Genomic DNA, 18203 nt, shown 5'->3' with positions numbered 1-18203 from the left:
AACACATAACACAGTTGATAGCTGTATAAAAATATTTTATTATTTGATTATTTGATTTTGTGCACAAAACTCATTAGGATATGTAAGTTTATAGAGAGAATATATATGACAAGATTGTTGGTCAGGCAACGTGAACCTGTGAAGGTGGAAAAAAATAAGAGTAACCGATTTTCAAAATGGGATGGTTCGCATTATATTTAGTACTGTTCTCTTTCAAATAGTTTTTTGTTTATTTGTTGCTTTTGAGGCTTGGAGGTTTGAGGCAAGAAAGATCATGAAATAGAGGTGTGAAAATTCAGATAGCAGTTAATTAGTTTAGTTAGACTGTTAACACGAACATAATGGATTTTCAGCTTTTTCTCTTTTTTATCCTCTGACTTCAGGCAATTATACACTAGCACTTCTTGAACAAGTTATTGTACATAATTTCAGAAAATAGACTGCTTGCACACTCAGGCCCAATCTAATTAATTCAATTTATTGAAATTGTTTATTCATCTTAAATCCAATTGAGCCTACTATGACCATCATTGAGCTCATTCATGTAGTGTTATCTTTGATGTTGAAGTGTCACCTTTTTTCTTTCCCTCGGCTCCAGAGGAAATTTTGTATATTGAGCAATTTCTAATTTAAAAACACTAACTTTACAAAAGAGAGGTCATGTTTATTGATTCTTAACCTGCATGGGTCAGAGAAATAAACCACATTTGGGTCTTGCATTTTATATGAGTATTTTGAATTTTGTTTTGACATTATATAATTTACCTTTTACTTTTGTAACACATTGGGAATTCCAAAAACAGGAACTAGTAAAATAACCTATACTTTAAAAAATAAGACAATAGGATAAGGATGGGGACTTTGAGAAATGGTTTTATTTTCTCATAGAATGGGAATATGTATGGAAGCTTTCTTGATTCAGTATAAGGGACTCTTATTTCCAAGAGTGATAGCTCTAATCCTAACTTTTACTTTGTGTTTTCAAATTACAAAATTCTGCTCCACTCAAACTCTTTTGCATCCAAAGGGCTGTTGTTATAACCCACTCCTAGAGTTGGGTATGAAAAAGATGCCCCAGGAGCCTCAGTCTGGGGGGGAGTCTAAGATTTCTGCAACAATCAAGTTTGGCATCACTCATTTACTCAGCTTCTTAAATAATTATCTGAACTTTTTAGAATTTGGTTTTGGAAAATAGAAATCATCCAAAATATCTCTCATACTGTATAGGTGAATAATAGTAAGAAGAAATGCATACTCTTACTGGAGGAAATGGGCATAATATTTAAGTAAAGACACAAGTATGATAATCTGGCCATTCTGCAACTATCACATACCTGAAAAAAAAGCACACCATCATCTAGTTTTTGTCATGATTACATTGATAAACTAGAAACAACTAAAAATCTCCCCAGCCAAAGATGAAAAATATAGCTATCCACAACTGAAGGCATTCATTGCTTTATGAAGGGGTTACTTTTTCTTGCTTTGCATCCTCAAGAAATCTTAAAATATTTCCAAAACAGACAATAAGTACAGCCTACCATAGATGGCCACATCCTTTCAAACATAATATAAATGATTATAATCATCAAAAGGAACTTTGATGAAAGGGAAAAAATTACTCTCATGTATTCTCAGGATTCCACAGTAAGTGTTTTATAATATGATTAGATTCCCTGAATGAATCACATTTCTCACTTTGCAAAGAAATGAAGACATGGGTTAGGAAGGAAGCAGAAGGATTGGAAAGGGAGAAATGTTTGTAAGAAACATTGCAAAGAAACTATAGAATTTGGTGATTTACCAAGTAACATGTAGGAGATAAAGATAGGACATAGTAGAGATCCTCTTTCTCAAGCATGCTTACAACCTTTTACTCTCTTTCCCAACCCCATTTGGTACCAAGCAGCAAAAGGCAGGTTAAACTTAAACTTTGGTCTGATGATTTTCAATGGCATTTCCACTGATTTTTTAAAGAAAGTCTACTCATTTTATTTAATGTTTGTTGAATTTAGAATAATAGTGCTAAGACTAGGTAAAGAGGTCCCAAAGTAAGACTGAAGCTCAGGAGACAGTGTGTAGTCACCTATTAGGTAGAGTTCTGAGGGGATAGATGTAACAAGACATTCAATAGATGTGGTGCCCAAGTTCACTATCACTGTTAGGGCAATCAGTTATCTGTTTCAAGGCGTCTCCTTGGATTAATTTTATGTCAGAGACAAATATATTACTAATTTTTTTTTAAAGTTGGTGGGTTTTTTTTTAAGAAAAAATAAAATATCCCTAAATACTTGACTTATATGAATATCTTTGTCCATACTCCTATTCTCAAAAGCCAGGAAAGACACAATTTGGGAGAGTGTTGATAGTGACAAATTCAGTTATCTCGAAGACATATACAGGCTGCCCAGGTCTTGCAATCTATTCCCACATAGCATAATGCTGTCTACATTGACTGGGCCAGAAATACTTCATTTCACTGGATCACAATCTTATAAGACAGCCTTGTCATTTTAATTTGTCACTCTTTGTCTCCTATATCTCATTGAAGTCTCATCTCTTCAGCCAAGTGCCATAGGCTACTTTTCCCAGAAAAAAAAAAAATGCTATCACACTGAATAGAAAAAGGAAAGTCACTAAGAGAAAGTTTGTGTCTAAAGACACTACTATAGATTCCATTCCCACAGGCATAGCAGGTGGTATAAATACAATCTAAACTGAGACAGAAAAATGAATTGTTGCTTCTATTCCCTCTCTCCAGTGTCTCTCAGAATGTTATATCTGCTTCTTCTACACAGCTATTGATTTGGTATCCCTTATCATCCACAGAGTAAAAAGGAAGGGGGCAAAGGAAATAGAGTATGGGAGGGTTAATGTCTGATGCATGGTCTGAGCCTGAAAAAATATAGCAATTTTGAATTAATAAGAACTATAAGCCTATCTCTTTCAGAAATCTTCCCTGCTGATTTAGAAAATAGGTCCCAGTTTTAGTAAAGCTCCACCCTGTATCAAGAAGTGGTATACAGATATGAGACACTTTTATTATTATGTTTTGGCCCATCTCAATTTAATTTAAATGTTTTTGACATCAAATACACACATCATTAATGTCATATACATACTAATGGGATATGTCATCATTTTCATTTATTTAAAAAAGTAATTAAAGATTTTTTTCTGATTAATAATAATACCCTCCTTCTTCTCCTTATTATACTTTGGAGCAACAAACAGCTCCTATAACTCTTGAAAAGTATCACCTGGTTTTATAACTGAAGAAAAAGATTGAATGATCTCTATGTTTAACATATGTTCTCTACCTAGCAATTCTTCTGTCATGTTAGGCTTTATTTCAAGACACTTTTCCTTTGTAAGATAAGGATTTCGTTAATGGCAGAATTTTTCATTTTTTTCCTGCAGTGGAGAAGATGACCACAGAATTAATACTTACTCCACTGTTCCCCGGGGTTTTCTTGTTCTCCTCTTCCTTTGTGTGAGTCATTGCTTTGTCATACTCAGCAAAGGCACAAGATTTCCAACCCTAGTGGAGATACCTGAGAAATGTGGCAGGCTGTAAATCTTTTATTTTTTTTTTTCAGGCTGTTAATCTTATTAGCCTTCTAATTTAAGATTTAAAAAAATCTTCAAAACAAAATAAACAAAAAATGGAAGCCTAACTTTTACATTCTTTATATAACTCTCATGGGTCATGTGTTACTTTTCTCCACACTTTAAAATAGAAGCCAAAGAATTCCTACATGGAGCTATAGAAGTGAATGAAGATTAATGTGATATGAAATGGCTCAGTGTTGTATGAATGCTCATAACCATATTCACAAAATACTAATGACAAATAGGCCTCTTTTTAAGAACCAAGGTATAATACTAGAATCCTATACACTCAGTTGTTCATATGCCTTTCATGTAAATGTAACCTGTTTTAAATTATTCGCTTTAAGGTGAAAGGCCATGTATGTTTAAGCACTTCTGCATGCCATTAGGTATAGGTAAGACTCATAACAAGAGTTTTTATGTGATGATCTGAAATAAAAAGTAGAAGTGTGTACAGTAATTCAGAGGTAAAAAGGGGTAAACTATAGGTGGATATTAAAGACTAGAAGACAGGATTTTACCCTAGTCACATTTAGAACAGGCAGTGCATCTGTGATGTTAGAGCTTCCTCTAGCTTATTCCCATTCTCCAACATTGCTGACATATCCTCTAATTCATGATGTTAGAATGCTGCAGGAGAGAGTACTGTTATATCACTTTTTTACCCTACAAGGATGCAAAACACAAAATGAACAAATTTAGTATTTAATAGACATGTGCACAGGTGGACATCAAACAAATGTTTCCTGATAAAGATAGCTATACATCTGTGTGTTCACCTGCTCAACAAACTACCATAGAATCAGGAAACACTAGAGTGTGAACCATGTTTCTAAAAATGATGGCATTACAGGTTGTCTAAGAATATAGCTTGAAAAAATCCATAAAACTTGTTTTTCTTAAATTAAGTTTTACTAAACATACTATGCACTTATCTAGTGAATCTCTTCACTTGAAAACAGTAACATAAGCAATGAGCATCACAGGATATAGGAAACAAAACAAAATGAATGACTAGTCACCAAAATCCTGGATCAACACTCACTGTGGTGAGCATTGAGTACGTAAGTCTTTGTTGTGCACCAGAAAACAATATAACATTGTGTGTCAACTCTACTTCAGAGAGAAAGAAAGAAAGAAAAGCAGCGGAAAAAGGGAGAGAGGGAGGGAAGGAAGGTTAATTAGAGTTTTGGGGCTTTCAGACTAAGCAAAACAAACAAATAAAAATTCTGGATCATGCAAGGGTTGACTGAAGGACTTAGGCTTTTCCAATAGCTTATTTTACATTTATTCAGATGAAATATGTACTACATAGTATATCGATGTTTATTTTTGAACAGATTTTTTTAGATAAATATTTGACACCCTTGTAAATGTACAATTTAATGATGTTAGTAGATTATTTCTAAAGATGTGAAAACATCACATAATGTAGTTTTAGAACATTTCTATCGACCCAAAAAGTTTCCTATGCCCTTTCACAGTTAATCTCTGTTTTGCATTCTGAGTCCTAGGCAACCACTGATGTGATTTCTAACTCTCTAAATATGCCTTTTCTGGACATTTAGAATAACTGGGACAATACACAGAATCTTTTGTTTCTAACTCCTTTTCCTGATGATAATGTCTTATACACCCACGTATCAGTAGCTCCTTCCTTTCAATTGCTAAATAATATTACATTGATGTCTATACCACAATATGGTATCAATTTATCAGCTAATGGACTTTTGGATTTTTTTTCTACACTTTGACTGTTTTGAGTAATACTGCTGTGATCATTTGTGTACATGTCTTTGTGTGAAAAAACATTTTGATTTCTTAGATTCCTAGAAAAGGACTCTTTGGTTCTTATTGTAAGTTTATGTTTAATTTTCAATGAAATTGCATAATTGTTTCCAAAGTGCCTATAACATTTTACATTCCCACCAGCAATGCATGATGATTCCAATTTCTTTACCTCTTCACCGCCACTTAGTGTGGTCTGTCTCTTTGATTACAGCCATTTGAATGGTTGTGTAATGATCTCTCATGATTTTACTTTGCTTTTCTTTTGATATAGCAAAAGCCATTCATATATTTTATTTGTTGTATTCTCTCTTAATATATCTTTTTTCTTTTTATTATAAAAATTGGGTTGTATGTCTTCTGTTATTATTTTTAAAGATATTATTTATTTATCCGTAAGAGACACAGAGAGAGAGAGGCAGAGACACAGGCAGAGAGAGAAGCAGGATTCCTGCAGGGAGCGTGATATGGAACTCCATCCCAGGACCCAGGATCATGACCTGAGCCAAAGGCAGATGCTCAACCACTGAGCCACCCAAGTGCCTCTACATGTTTTCTTTTTCTTTTAGATTTTTTAAAAAGAGTTTATTTATTTACTCATGATACACACACACACACAGAGAGAGAGAGAGAGAGAGAGAGAGAGAATGAGAGGCAGAGACACAGGCAGAGGGAGATGCAGGCTCCATGCCAGGAGCCCCACGCGGGACTCCATCCCAGGTCTCCAGGATCAGGCCCTGGGCTGTAGGCGGCGCTAAATCGCTGAGCCACCTGGGCTGCCCTATATGTTTTCTTTTAATCGAGTCATTAGAGTCTTTTGTATTCTAGGTAAAATTCCTTTATCAGATCTATGACTCGCCAAATTTTCTCCCAATCTGGGACATCAAATATATCATGTTTTTTCTTAATTGGCCATACTTCTGGTGTCACAGCTAGCAACTCTTTACCCAACCCACAGTTAATGAAGATGGTTCTTTTGCATTCCTCCAGAAGTTTATAGTTTTTACCCTTACATGAGTCTAAACTTCAGTTTGAGTTATTTTGAATATGGTAATAAGTTAAAGTCTATTTGCTGGATTACTTTTTTTGCATGTACACATTCATTTGTTCTAGTATCATTTTTTGAAACCACTAACCCTTTCCCATTAACTCATCTTTATTGCAAATCAATTGAACTTAGCTGTAAGAATACATTTGTGAACTCTTAAATGTTCCATTGATCTGTCTCTTTGTCCTCATGCCAATACTACATTGTCCTGATTACTGTGGACTTAATACATTTTTAAACGATTGTATGTCTTCCATCAATTTTTTAAAATTGTTTTGATTATTCTATGTACTTTGATTTTCCATACAAATCGTAGGGTCAGCTTGACAATTTCCCCCCAAAACCTTGCTAACATGTAATAGGGATTGCAATAAATGTAAAGATCAATTTGAGGAGAGTTGTCATCTTGACAGCATTGAGACTTTAATCCATGAACATAGACTACCTTTCTTTGGATCTCCTTTAATTTCTCTCAGTGATGTGGTATAATATCTAACATGTAAATATTAAACATTTTTATTAAATTTATTCCTATTTTGTTGTTCTTGATGCTATTATGAATGAGAATGTTCTCTTAATTTCAATTTCAGATTTTCCTTTGCTAATACATATATACATATATATTTCTCCCTTAATTGATACAATCATGTGATTTTATTTTTTGTAGCTTGATGTTTTAGGACATTTCACTGATGGTTTTGAATATTGAACCAGCTTTGCATTGCTGAAATAACCCCACTTGGTTGTGGTATGATACATTTTTTTTTTTTTGGCTTTAACTTTTTATCTTTAGATTATTGTGGATTCACATGCCATTGTAAGAAATAATACAAAGAGATTCCTTTTACTCTTTGTGCAATATCCACTGATAATAACATCTTACAAAACTATGCTACAATATTTATCACAAATTGAATATTGCCTTTGAGGGGCACCTGGATGGCTCAGTCGGTTGAGCATCTGACTTGGTTTGGGCTCAGGTCATGATCTCATGGGTTGAGGCCTCTATCTGTCTATTTAACTAGTTGATCTAATAACTTTCTTTAGGTGGTTGCCATTAGTGTGGACAAAACCACTGATAAACAATGGATGCTGTTTACATGGAGCCCATCATGATTTCTTTTTAACAGACTTGAATAACCATTGCAAAACTATTCTTGGTTAAGTCTATTTTTATTTGTTGTTGCTTATCCATTTGGTAAAATGAACTTTTTTTTTAAAGGTTTTATTCATTTTTTTTTTCATGAGAGACACAGAGAGAGAGGCAGAGACATAGGCAGAGGGAGAAGCAGGCTCCATGTAGGAAGCCTGATGTGGGACTCGATCCTGGGACTCCAGGATCATGCCCTGAGTCAAAGGCAGGCGCTCAACCACTGAGCTACAGGTGTCCCAGTAAAATGAACTTTAATGTTAGCATGTCATTTACTTTTCCCTTGTAACTTGGTTTTTATAGCAGCATAATAGCCACCTTATGATTTGTCATATTCTAGTTAACCAATTCTCTACAAATATCTGCTCAGATTATTTACAATATTCTGATATTAGAAATAATATAGTGCTGAAAAGCATGTACACTCTTTTTTGTACATATTTCAAAGATTTTTTAGGATAATTTCTAAGAAATAAGTTAATGGAGACAGGTGATGCATATTTTTAGACTTTTGTTACATTTTGCCAAATTGTGTTCCAGTCAGTATGTATTAATTTTCATCTTAAAATCTATACACAGGAGGGCCCATTTTCCTAGACTATCATTTACATTAGATGTTAATTGGGAATTTTTGAAGGGTAATTCTATTTTTCACATCTCCATAGTTGACATTATTATAAAATAACAAATAATGCTAAAAGAATATTGATAGTGCTTGTTAAAAAATGTATAAATACTCAGGGAGAATGTGTAAAAGCCCTGGACATCTGCATGCTATAGTACATATGATATTAAGTGCTTAACCATTTATTTGTCCATTTATAAAACATGTTGTAGTAGGATTAAACTATTTCCCAAAAGAGACATTAACTTGTATTATGCTGAAGTATTTATTATTCCAGCATATGTAACAGATAATATTTGTTTACATTTTTAATTACTTACATTTTCAGCCAAGAAAATCTCTGAGGATAATGCTTCATTTACAGGAGTGTCCTGGCAAAAGACAACATAATGTAATCACATATTACCAACAATTCCATGACAACGATGCAGTGGTTTTAAAATGACTTCCAAATAAAAGCTTAATTATAGGAAGCTATAAAAAAATTAAACAGAAGATACAATAATGGCACTAAAATTAAATTAAGGAAAAATCACACAGTACATAAAGATGTGAATAGAAATGAAGATAGTGAAACTAAATACCTGGCATATTGTCCATTATGTTCTGGAATCCCATTGTTCAAGTCTAATTGCTCCTTCCTCAGAACTCACAATGCTGGATACAAATGAGCCATAGGGCTATACTCAATAATCAGAATTGATGCAATGTATGGAAGAAATAAGGTACTTTTTATTAAAACTGATTTCTACTTTTTCTATTCTAGTGAGATTGGTGGCAAGAGGGGTGGTTGGAAGCTGGGGGAGCAGGATTATATTATTGCAAAGGACAGAAACCACATCATCTTATCCATATTTTAAATTTTTAAAAAATGCATTGCATTCAGCGTTGGAGGATGGGTGAAATGGGTGAAGGCGATTAAAAATATACTTGTCATAATGAGCACTGAGCAATATATAGAATTGTTGAATCACTATACTGTACACTGAAATTAATATAACATTATATGTTAACTATACAGGAATTAAATTTTAAAAAACAAAAATAAATAAATTTTTAAAATGCATGGCTTTCAGTAACTAGGCTGAAAATATCTAAAATTTTATTGACTATTTTAATATATCTGTGTCTGGTACCTCATATCTAAAATTTTAAGTAAAGTGAGACAACCATAGTGAAAACTAATAAGAATTTCACAAAATACATTAAAAATAGAGAAGAAACTGTAAGTGTATATCTTTATATTAGTGCTAAGCTTTTTTTAAATAACATGCATGATGTATTTCTGATTTATGAATTGCAGAAACCTGTTATAGTTTAATCTCTTCACAAAGATGTGAAAAAAATGTGAAAGAAAACAAACTTAGTTTTTTTTTTTTAAGATTTTATTTATGAGAGACACAGAGAGAGAGAGAGGCAGAGATGTAGGCAGAGAAAGAGGCAGGCTCCATGCAGGGAGCCTGATGTGGGACTCAATCCTGGGGACTCCAGGATCACGCCCTGGACCAAAGGTAGGCGCTCAACCCCTGAGCTACCCAGGGATCCCCAAACTTTGTTATTCATATTGGATTTAACCACTCTCTAATATATCAGATATAAACTGATCAGGCTGCATTTTATTTATGAGCTCACTCCCCATATGGTACACACATTGCAATGAAGTCAGTAAAGATATTTTAATAGCATCTCTAAGGTGGTAGAAGGAGGTTTGGGATAATATGAGAGAAACTGTGGAAGAGGAAATTGTGCTGTGGTACAAGAGGATTCAAGAAATGGATCTGGCCAGATGCATTTGGAGGACACAACCAAAATACAAACACCAAAAGGAGAACTATAACTATTCTTTAAGAAATTATTTGGCTTCAATTGGATACATTGTCTCTTTCCAAAATGATCAGTGGTATTTCATACCCATTTTTCTTCAAGGTTAATGACAAAGAGTGTGCATGATTATCTGAATAAAATAAAAGAGAATGAAGTACAAATGACTTCCTTGAAGTCTTTTATTTCAGTGATATCAGAAGTAGAATAATACGTTATATTTTATTTTAGTACATGATGTCGTAGATTTGTGTTTCTTGGATTTCCCTAAGGTCTGTAAGGACCCACTAGGAATTCTAGAGTTTATAGAAAGATTATTTTAGGCTGAAGACATCTGAGATTCAACAGACGCAGAGAGAAATCTTCACAGAGCTTCCCTTACCTGACAAAAAGCAGAAACTTCCAAGAAATCAGGACTGCCATAATTTGCCTTTTTGAGATGGATTCTACTCCCAGAGGAGAAGCCAGGAGTAAATCTACCATAAATTCCCTCAGTGGTAGAGTTCTATGGCCTAGAGGAAGACACAAAGACCACCATACTTGTATAGATGAATATTATTACAATTCTTCTTATCTCTCATCAGTTATCCTAAGGAAAAACAAAACAAAACAAAATTTTAAAAATCCTTATCTTTCCCAAAGAAACCTATTTGTTCTTCCCACTGGAGTCTTTCCTCTTCCTTCCCTTTTCTCTACAATGATATAAAGTTCCAAATGCTAACCACCTCTTTGAGTTACTCATCACTGAGTGTTCCTTCATGTATATGTGTTGTATGCATAAATAAACCATTTTTCTCCTGTTAATCTGTCTTTTATTAGTTTAATTTCCAATTCCTAATTACTGAACATTAGAAGGTATATGACAAGTTTTTCTCTCTGCCAGCACTTATTAGAATTCACTCTCCTGATACCTAAAATAGATTTATTGAATTGGAATCTGTAAGAAAGGATTCTGAGAATAAACATTTTAAGCAAAGAGCCCAATGATTTTTATCAAGAAGTTATGGCAATGTTGCACGGTGAAACCTACTACCATGGACCAATGGTTTGATCCTAAAGGAGAGTAAGCTGGGAATCAAAGTGTACAGGGGAAAAAACGGTATAGCTTTTATTACTAATAAGATTTTAATCTTTAACTTGGTCTACAAGTCAAATTTTATACATTTTGCCTGTCCTGACTTAATTTGCTCTGCCTATGCAAATGTATCTAACAAGAAAACCACACTCAATTTCTTCCCACTTTATCAATACTATCATCATTTTTGGAATACACACTATGTGTAAGTTACCACTCTATTAGACTCATTTAATAATTTAAGGAGTCTATAAGGTAGGAAAACTATTAACCCCATAAAGAAACTGAGATAGAAGTATATGAATAATTTTCCCAAGATCTCAGCACTAATAAGTGCCCAAGGAATAATTTTGAACCAAGAGACAATAATACCTAATTTTGTGAAGAAGTGATGTATACCATGCATGTGGATAGAAAGACTATATATGAATAAATATGAATTCTTGCAAAATTGATCTATAGAGTCAACGTCAAAATCACAAGAGCTTTTTTTAAATGAATGTTGATGATCTGATTCGATGATACAATGGATTAAAGACAAAGAATATCAAAGGGGTATGTATTCTTTCTTTCTTTCTTTCTTTCTTTCTTTCTTTCTTTCTTTCTTTCTTTCTTTCTTTCTTTCTTTCTTTCTTTCTTTCTTTCTTTCTTTCTTTCTTTCTTTCTTTCTTTCTTTCTTTCTTTCTTTCTTTCTTTCTTTCTTTCTTTCTTTCTTTCTTTCTTTCTTTCTTTCTTTCTTTCTTTCTTTCTTTCTTTTTTTCTTTCTTTCTTTTTCTTCTTTCTTCTTTCTTTCTTTCTTTGATTTGCCAACATATAGTATAACATCCAGTGTTCATACCATCAAGTGCCCTCCTCAGTGCCTGTCACCCAATTTACCTCATCCTCCTACCCACCTTTCCTTCTGCAACCCTTTTTTTTTGTTTCCCAGAGTTAGAAGTGTCTTATGGATTGTCTCCCTCTCTAATTTTTCCCACTCATTTTCCCTTCTTTCCCTTATAATCCCTTTCACTATTTCTTGTATTTCCCATATGAGTAAAACCATATGATGATTGTCCTTCTCTAATTGACTTACTTCACTCAGTATAATACCCTCCAGTTCCATCCACGTCAAGAAAATGGTGGGTATTCATCCTTTCTGATGGCTGAGTAATATTCCACTGTGTGTGTGTGTGTGTGTGTGTGTGTTTGTGTGTATATACCTTCTTTATCTATTCATCTGTCAAAGGACATCAAGGCTCTTTCCACACTTTGGCCATTGTGGACATTGCTGCTCTGAACATTGGGGTGCAGATATCCTGGTGTTTCACTGCATCTTTATCTTTGGGGTAAATCCCCAGCAGTGCAATTGCTGGACCGTAGGGTAGCTCTACTTTTAATTATTTTTTTTAAGATTTTATTTTTATTTATTTATGAGAGAGAGAGAGAGAGAGGCAGAGACATAGGCAGAGGGAGAAGCAGGCTCCATGCTGGGAGCCTGACACGGGACTCGATCCTGGGACTCCAGGATCACGCCCTGGGCCAAAGGTGGGCACCAAACCGCTGAGCCACCCAGTGATCCCTCTACTTTTAATTCTTTGAGGAACCTCCACACAGTTTTCCAGAGTGGCTGTACCTGTTCACATTCCCACCAACAGTGCAAACTTTCTCCACATCCTCGCCAATATTTGTTGTTTCTTGTCTTGTTAATTTTCCCCATTCTCACTGATGTGAGGTGGTATCTCATTGTGGTTTTGATTTGTATTTCCCTGATGGCAAGTGATGCAGAGCATTTTCTCATGTGCGTGTTGGCCATGTCTATGTTTTCTTTGGTGAAATTTCTGGTCATGTCTTCTGCCCATTTCGTGATTGGATTGTTTGTTTGTTGGGTGTTGAGTTTAATAAGTTCCTTATAGATCTTGGATACTAGCCCTTTATCTGATAGGTCATTTGCAAATATCTTCTCCCATTCTGTAGGTTGTCTTTTAGTTTTGTTGACTGTTTCTTTTGCTGTGCAGAAGCTTTTTATCTTGACTAAGTCCCAATAGTTCATTTTTGCTTTTGTTTCCCTTGCCTTCATAGATGTATCTAGCAAGAAGTTGCTGTGGCCAAGTTCAAAAAGGGTGTTGCCTGTGTTCTCCTCTAGGATTTTGATGGATTCTTGTTTCACATTTAGATCTTTCATCCATTTTGTGTTTATCTTTGTGTATGGTGGAAGAGAGTGGTCTAGTTTCATTCTTCTGCATGTGGCTGTCCAATTTTCCAAGCACCATATATTGAAGAGACTGTCCTTTTTCCAGTGGATAGTCTTCCTTGTTTTGTCGAATATTAGTTGACCATAGAGTTGAAGGCCCATTCCTGGATTCTCTATTCTGTTCCATTGATCTATGTGTCTATTTTTGTGCCAGTACCACACTGTCTTGATGACCACACTTTGTAGTACAACCTGAAATCTGGCATTGTGAAGCCCCTGGCTCTGGTTTTCTTTTTCAATGTTTCCCTGCTATTTGGGGTCTTTTCTGATTCCACACAAATCTTAAGATGATTTGTTCCAACTCTCTGAAGAAAGTCCATGGTATTTTGATAGAGATTGCATTAAATGTGTAAATTGCCCTGGGTAACATTGACATTTTCACAATATTAATTCTTTCAATCCATAAGCATGGAATATTTTTCCATTTTTTGTGTCTTCCTCAATTTCTTTCAGAAGTGTTCTGTAGTTTTTAGGGTATAGATCCTTTACCTCTTTGGTTAGGTTTATTCCTAGGTGTCTCATGCTTTTGGGTGCAATTGTAAATGGGATTGACTCCTTAATTTCTCTTTCTTCAGTCCCATTGTTAGTGTATAGATATGCCGCTGATTTCTGGGCATTGATTTTGTATCCTGCCCCACTGCCAAATTGCTGTATGGGTTCTAGCAATCTTGAGGTGGAGTCTTTTAGGTTTTCTAGATACAGTATCATGTCATCTATGAAGAGGGAGAGTTTGACCTCTTCCTTACCAATTTGAATGCCTTTTATTTCTTTTGTTGCCTGATTGCTGAGGCTAGGACTTCCAGTACTATGTTGAATAGCAGTGGTGAGAGTGGACATCCCTGTCATGTTCCTGATCTTAGGGGAAAGACTCAGTTTTTCATCATTAAGAATGATATTCGCTGTGGGCTTTTTGTAGATGGTTTTTAAGATATTGAGGAATTTTCCCTCTATCCCTACAGGATAGAGGAGTGTTGATCAGGAATGCATGCTGTATTTTGTCAAATGCTTTCTCTGCATCTATTGAGAGGATCATATGGTTCTTGTTTTTTCTTTTGTTGATGTGATCTATCACGTTGATTGTTTTATGACTGTTGAACCACCCTTGCATCTTGGGGATAAATCCCAATTGGTCACGGTGAATAGTCTTCTTAATGTACTCTTGGATCCTATTGGCTAGTATCTTGTTGAGAATCTTTGCATCCGAGTTCATCAGGGATATTGGTCTATACTTCTCCTTTTTAGTGGGGTCTTGGTTTTGGATCAAAGTAATGCTGGCCTCATAAAACAAGTTTGGAAGTATTCCCACCCTTTCTATCCTTCTGAACAACTTTAGTAGAATAGGTATTATTTCTTAAACATTTGGTAGAATTCCCCTGGGAAGCCATCTGGCCCTGGACTTTTGTGTCTTGGGAGGTTTTTGATGACTTCTTCAATTTCCTCACAGGTTATTGGCCTGTTCAGGTTTTCTATTTCTTCCTGTTCCAGTTTTGGTAATTTGTGGTTTTCCAGAAATGCATCTGTTTCTTCTAGATTGCCTAATTTGTTGGCATATAGCTGCTCATAATACATTCTTAAGATTGTTTGTATTTCCTTGGCATGGGTTGTGATCTCTCCTCTTTAATTCATGATTTTATTAATTTGAGTCTTTTCTCTTTTGTTTTTAATAAGGCTGGCTAGGAGTTTATCTATCTTATTAATTCTCTCAAAGAACCAATGCCTGGTTTTGTTGATCTGTTCTACAGTTCTTCTGATCTGTTTCATTGAGTTCTGCTCAAATATTTATTATCTCTCTTCTACTTGGTGTAGGTTTTACTTGTTTTTCATTCTCCAGTTCCTTTAGGTGCGAAGTTAGCTTATGTATTTGAGTTTTTCTAAATTTTTGAAGGGTGCTTTTGATTATTTCCCTCTTAGGACTTCTTTTGATGTATCCTAAAAAATTATGAATGGCTGTATCTTCATTTTCATTAGTTTCCATGAATCTTTTTAATTCTTCCCTAATTTCCTGGTTGGCCAATTCATCTTTTAGTAGGATGCTCTTAACTTCTATGTGTTTGAGTTTCTTACAAAGTTCGTCTTGTGACTGAGTTCTAGTTTCAAAGCATTGTGGTCTGAAAATATGCAGAGGACAATCCCAATCTTTTGGTATTAGCTAAGACCTGATTTGTGACCCAGTATGTAGTCTATTCTGGAGAAAGTTCCATGTGCACTTGAGAAGAATGTGTATTTAGTTGCATTTGGATGGAAAGTTGTCTGCATCTGTGAAATCTATTTGGTCCAGTGTATCATTTAAGGCCCTTGTTTCTTTGGTGATGTTCTGCTTTGAAGATCTGTCATTTGCAGAAAGTGCCATGTTGAAGTCTCCTATTATTAGTGTTTTATTATCTAAGTATGTCTTTATTTGGTTATTAATTGATTGATATACTTGGCAGCTCCCACATTAGGTGCATAGATATTCATGATTGTTAGGTCTTCTTGTTGGATAGATCCTTTAAGTGTGATATAGTGTCCTTCTTCATCTCTTACTACAGTCTTTGGGATAAATTTATTTATCTGATATGAGGATTGCTACCCCAGATTTCTTTTGAGGACCATTTGAATGGTAAATGGTTCTCCAACCTTTTATTTTAAGGCTGAAGGTGTCTTTAGGTCTAAAACGAGTCTCCTGTAGACAGCAAATAGATGGTCTTGCTTTTTTATCCAGTCTGAAACGCTGCATCTTTTGATGGGATCATTTAGCCCATTCATGTTCAGAGTTACCATTGAAAGATATGAATTTATTGTTATCATAATACCTATTCAGTCCTTGTTTTGTGGATTATTTCTTTGGGCTTCCTCTTTGGGTCCCCCTTAATATTTCTTGCAGAGCTGGTTTGGTGGTCACATATTCTTTCAGTCTCTGCCTATCCTGGAAGCTCTTTATCTCTCTTATTTTGAATGACAGCCTTGCTGGATAAAGTATTCTTGGATACATGTTTTTCTCATTCAGGACCCTGAATATATCCTGCCAGCCCTTTCTGGCCTGCCAGGTCTCTGTGGAGAAGTCTGCTGTTACTGATACTTCTCCCCATATGAATTAAGAATCTCTTGTCTTATGCTGCTTTAAGGATTTTCTCTTTATCTTTGGAACTTGCAAGTTTCACTATTAAATGTTGAGGTGTTGAACGGTTTTTATTGATTCTTGGAGGGTTCTCTTTATCTCTTGGATCTGAATGCCTGTTTCCTTCTCCAAATTAGGGAAGTTCTCAGGTGTGATTTGTTCAAATATGCTCTGTCGTCATCTCTTCCTCTTAGCCTCTTCTGTAATCCCAATTATACCTAAATTCTTCATTCTCAGGCTATCATTTATTTCCCTTAGCCTTTCCTCATGTTCTGTTCATTGTTTTTCTCTTTTTTCCTCAGCTTCCTTCTTTACCATCAATTTCTCTTCTATGTCACTCACTCTCTATTCACCTCATTAACCCTCATCGTTAGGACTTCCAGTTTGGATTGCATCTCATGTAATCTATTTTTAATTTTGGCCTGATTAGATCTCAGTTTTTTTTCAGTAACTAAATCTAGAATCCTTCATGCTTTTTTTCCAGAGTCACCAGTAACTTTATAATTGTGTTTCTGTTGGCTTTCTGACATCATATTGAAATCCATATTCTGTAACTCTGTGGCAGAGAGTACTGTTTTTGGTTCTTTCTTTTGTGGTAAATTCTTCCTTCTAGTCATTTTTTCCAGTGCAGAGTGGCTGTATGAGCAGGCTGAGTCAAAAATATCAACCACAATCTATGTAAAATACACCCTAGATGATTCCGAAGAGGTCAGAGACCAGAAAATGAAAAAGAAGAACAGAAGAAAATAAAACAAAAGGACCACTAAAGTGAAAAACAAATTATTTTAAAACCAACTAGTAAAAATAAAAAGCCAAAAACCACAAAGAAGAAGAAAACAGAAAAAGAAAAAGTATATATAAAGAAAAGAGGAAAAAAGAGAAAAAAAGAAGAAAGGGGGAGGGGTCTGGGGGATGGTGGTAGTGAAGAAGTGGTAGCAAAGAGAGAATGTAGTCTACCTGAGAGGTCCTAAAGGGTGATCTTCTTGATTCTGAGTGTATTAAGTTCTGCATGTTAGAAGATGTTCAATCCCTAATTTATATAAACCAGAAATACTTATAGAAACCCCCAACATTGACCAAAACATAAACAAGACAAAAGAGGGGGGCAGAATGGGAAGGAAGAGAGAATGTAATCTCACAGAATGAACCAGCACAGTATTCCACTTGGTTCTGGGTGTATGTTGATTGTGTTATAGAAGGTATTAACTCCCACCACTGTAAAACAAACAAGGCAGGAAAAACACAAACTACAAAACAAAAACCCATATCTTGTATATCTACCAAAATTAAATTGAATATATTGAAGGGAATCCAGAAGTGGAAAATATATCTAAGACATGTAATTGTAGAATTATAAAAGTCAAAAAGGAAAAAAAACTTAAAAATGAAGAGCTGGTAAAATATTGTAGATAAGGTGGTAAAAGAGAAAAAATATTGGAAATTTTTAGTCTGATACAAAAATGAGTCATAATGGAAGAAGAAAAAAAAAAGGACCTTCTAAATCTATATACTATTTTCCCTCAGTCCTGGAGCTTTCTAGCGCTGCTTGGTCAATATACTTGCTTTTCCCTTGTTCATCCAGCTGGTCTTCTGAGGGAGGGGGTCTACTGAGCTGATTCTCAGGTGTGTGCAGCTGGGGGAGATGCCCCGCTCCCCACCAAGTGCTGGGCTCAGTGGGAACTGTTTACTCCATGAGACCTTTGTTCCCTGGAGCCCTGCCTCTCCCAGGCACAAGGAGGATAAAAAGGAAAAACAAC

The 18203-nt window shown here is 35.1% G+C and overlaps 1 long non-coding RNA gene across 4 annotated transcripts in view; it reads right to left on the bottom strand.

The window, feature by feature from the left end:
- LOC140624528 (uncharacterized) overlaps positions 1-18203 on the bottom strand; it is a 268997-nt gene that overhangs the window by 1308 nt on the left and 249486 nt on the right. For all 4 annotated transcript variants that reach the window (XR_012024002.1, XR_012024005.1, XR_012024003.1 and 1 more), the window contains 2 exons: positions 10427-10633; positions 8544-8594 (listed from right to left, as the gene is read on the bottom strand). This is a non-coding gene — a long non-coding RNA (uncharacterized lncRNA). The remainder of the gene's footprint in view (positions 1-8543; positions 8595-10426; positions 10634-18203) is intronic.

This window comes from Canis lupus, chromosome 34 (assembly GCF_048164855.1).
Source record: "Canis lupus baileyi chromosome 34, mCanLup2.hap1, whole genome shotgun sequence".
Taxonomy (NCBI): domain Eukaryota; kingdom Metazoa; phylum Chordata; class Mammalia; order Carnivora; family Canidae; genus Canis; species Canis lupus.
Note: the sequence above shows the minus strand (reverse complement) of the source record. Positions and strands in the feature narration are given on the sequence as shown.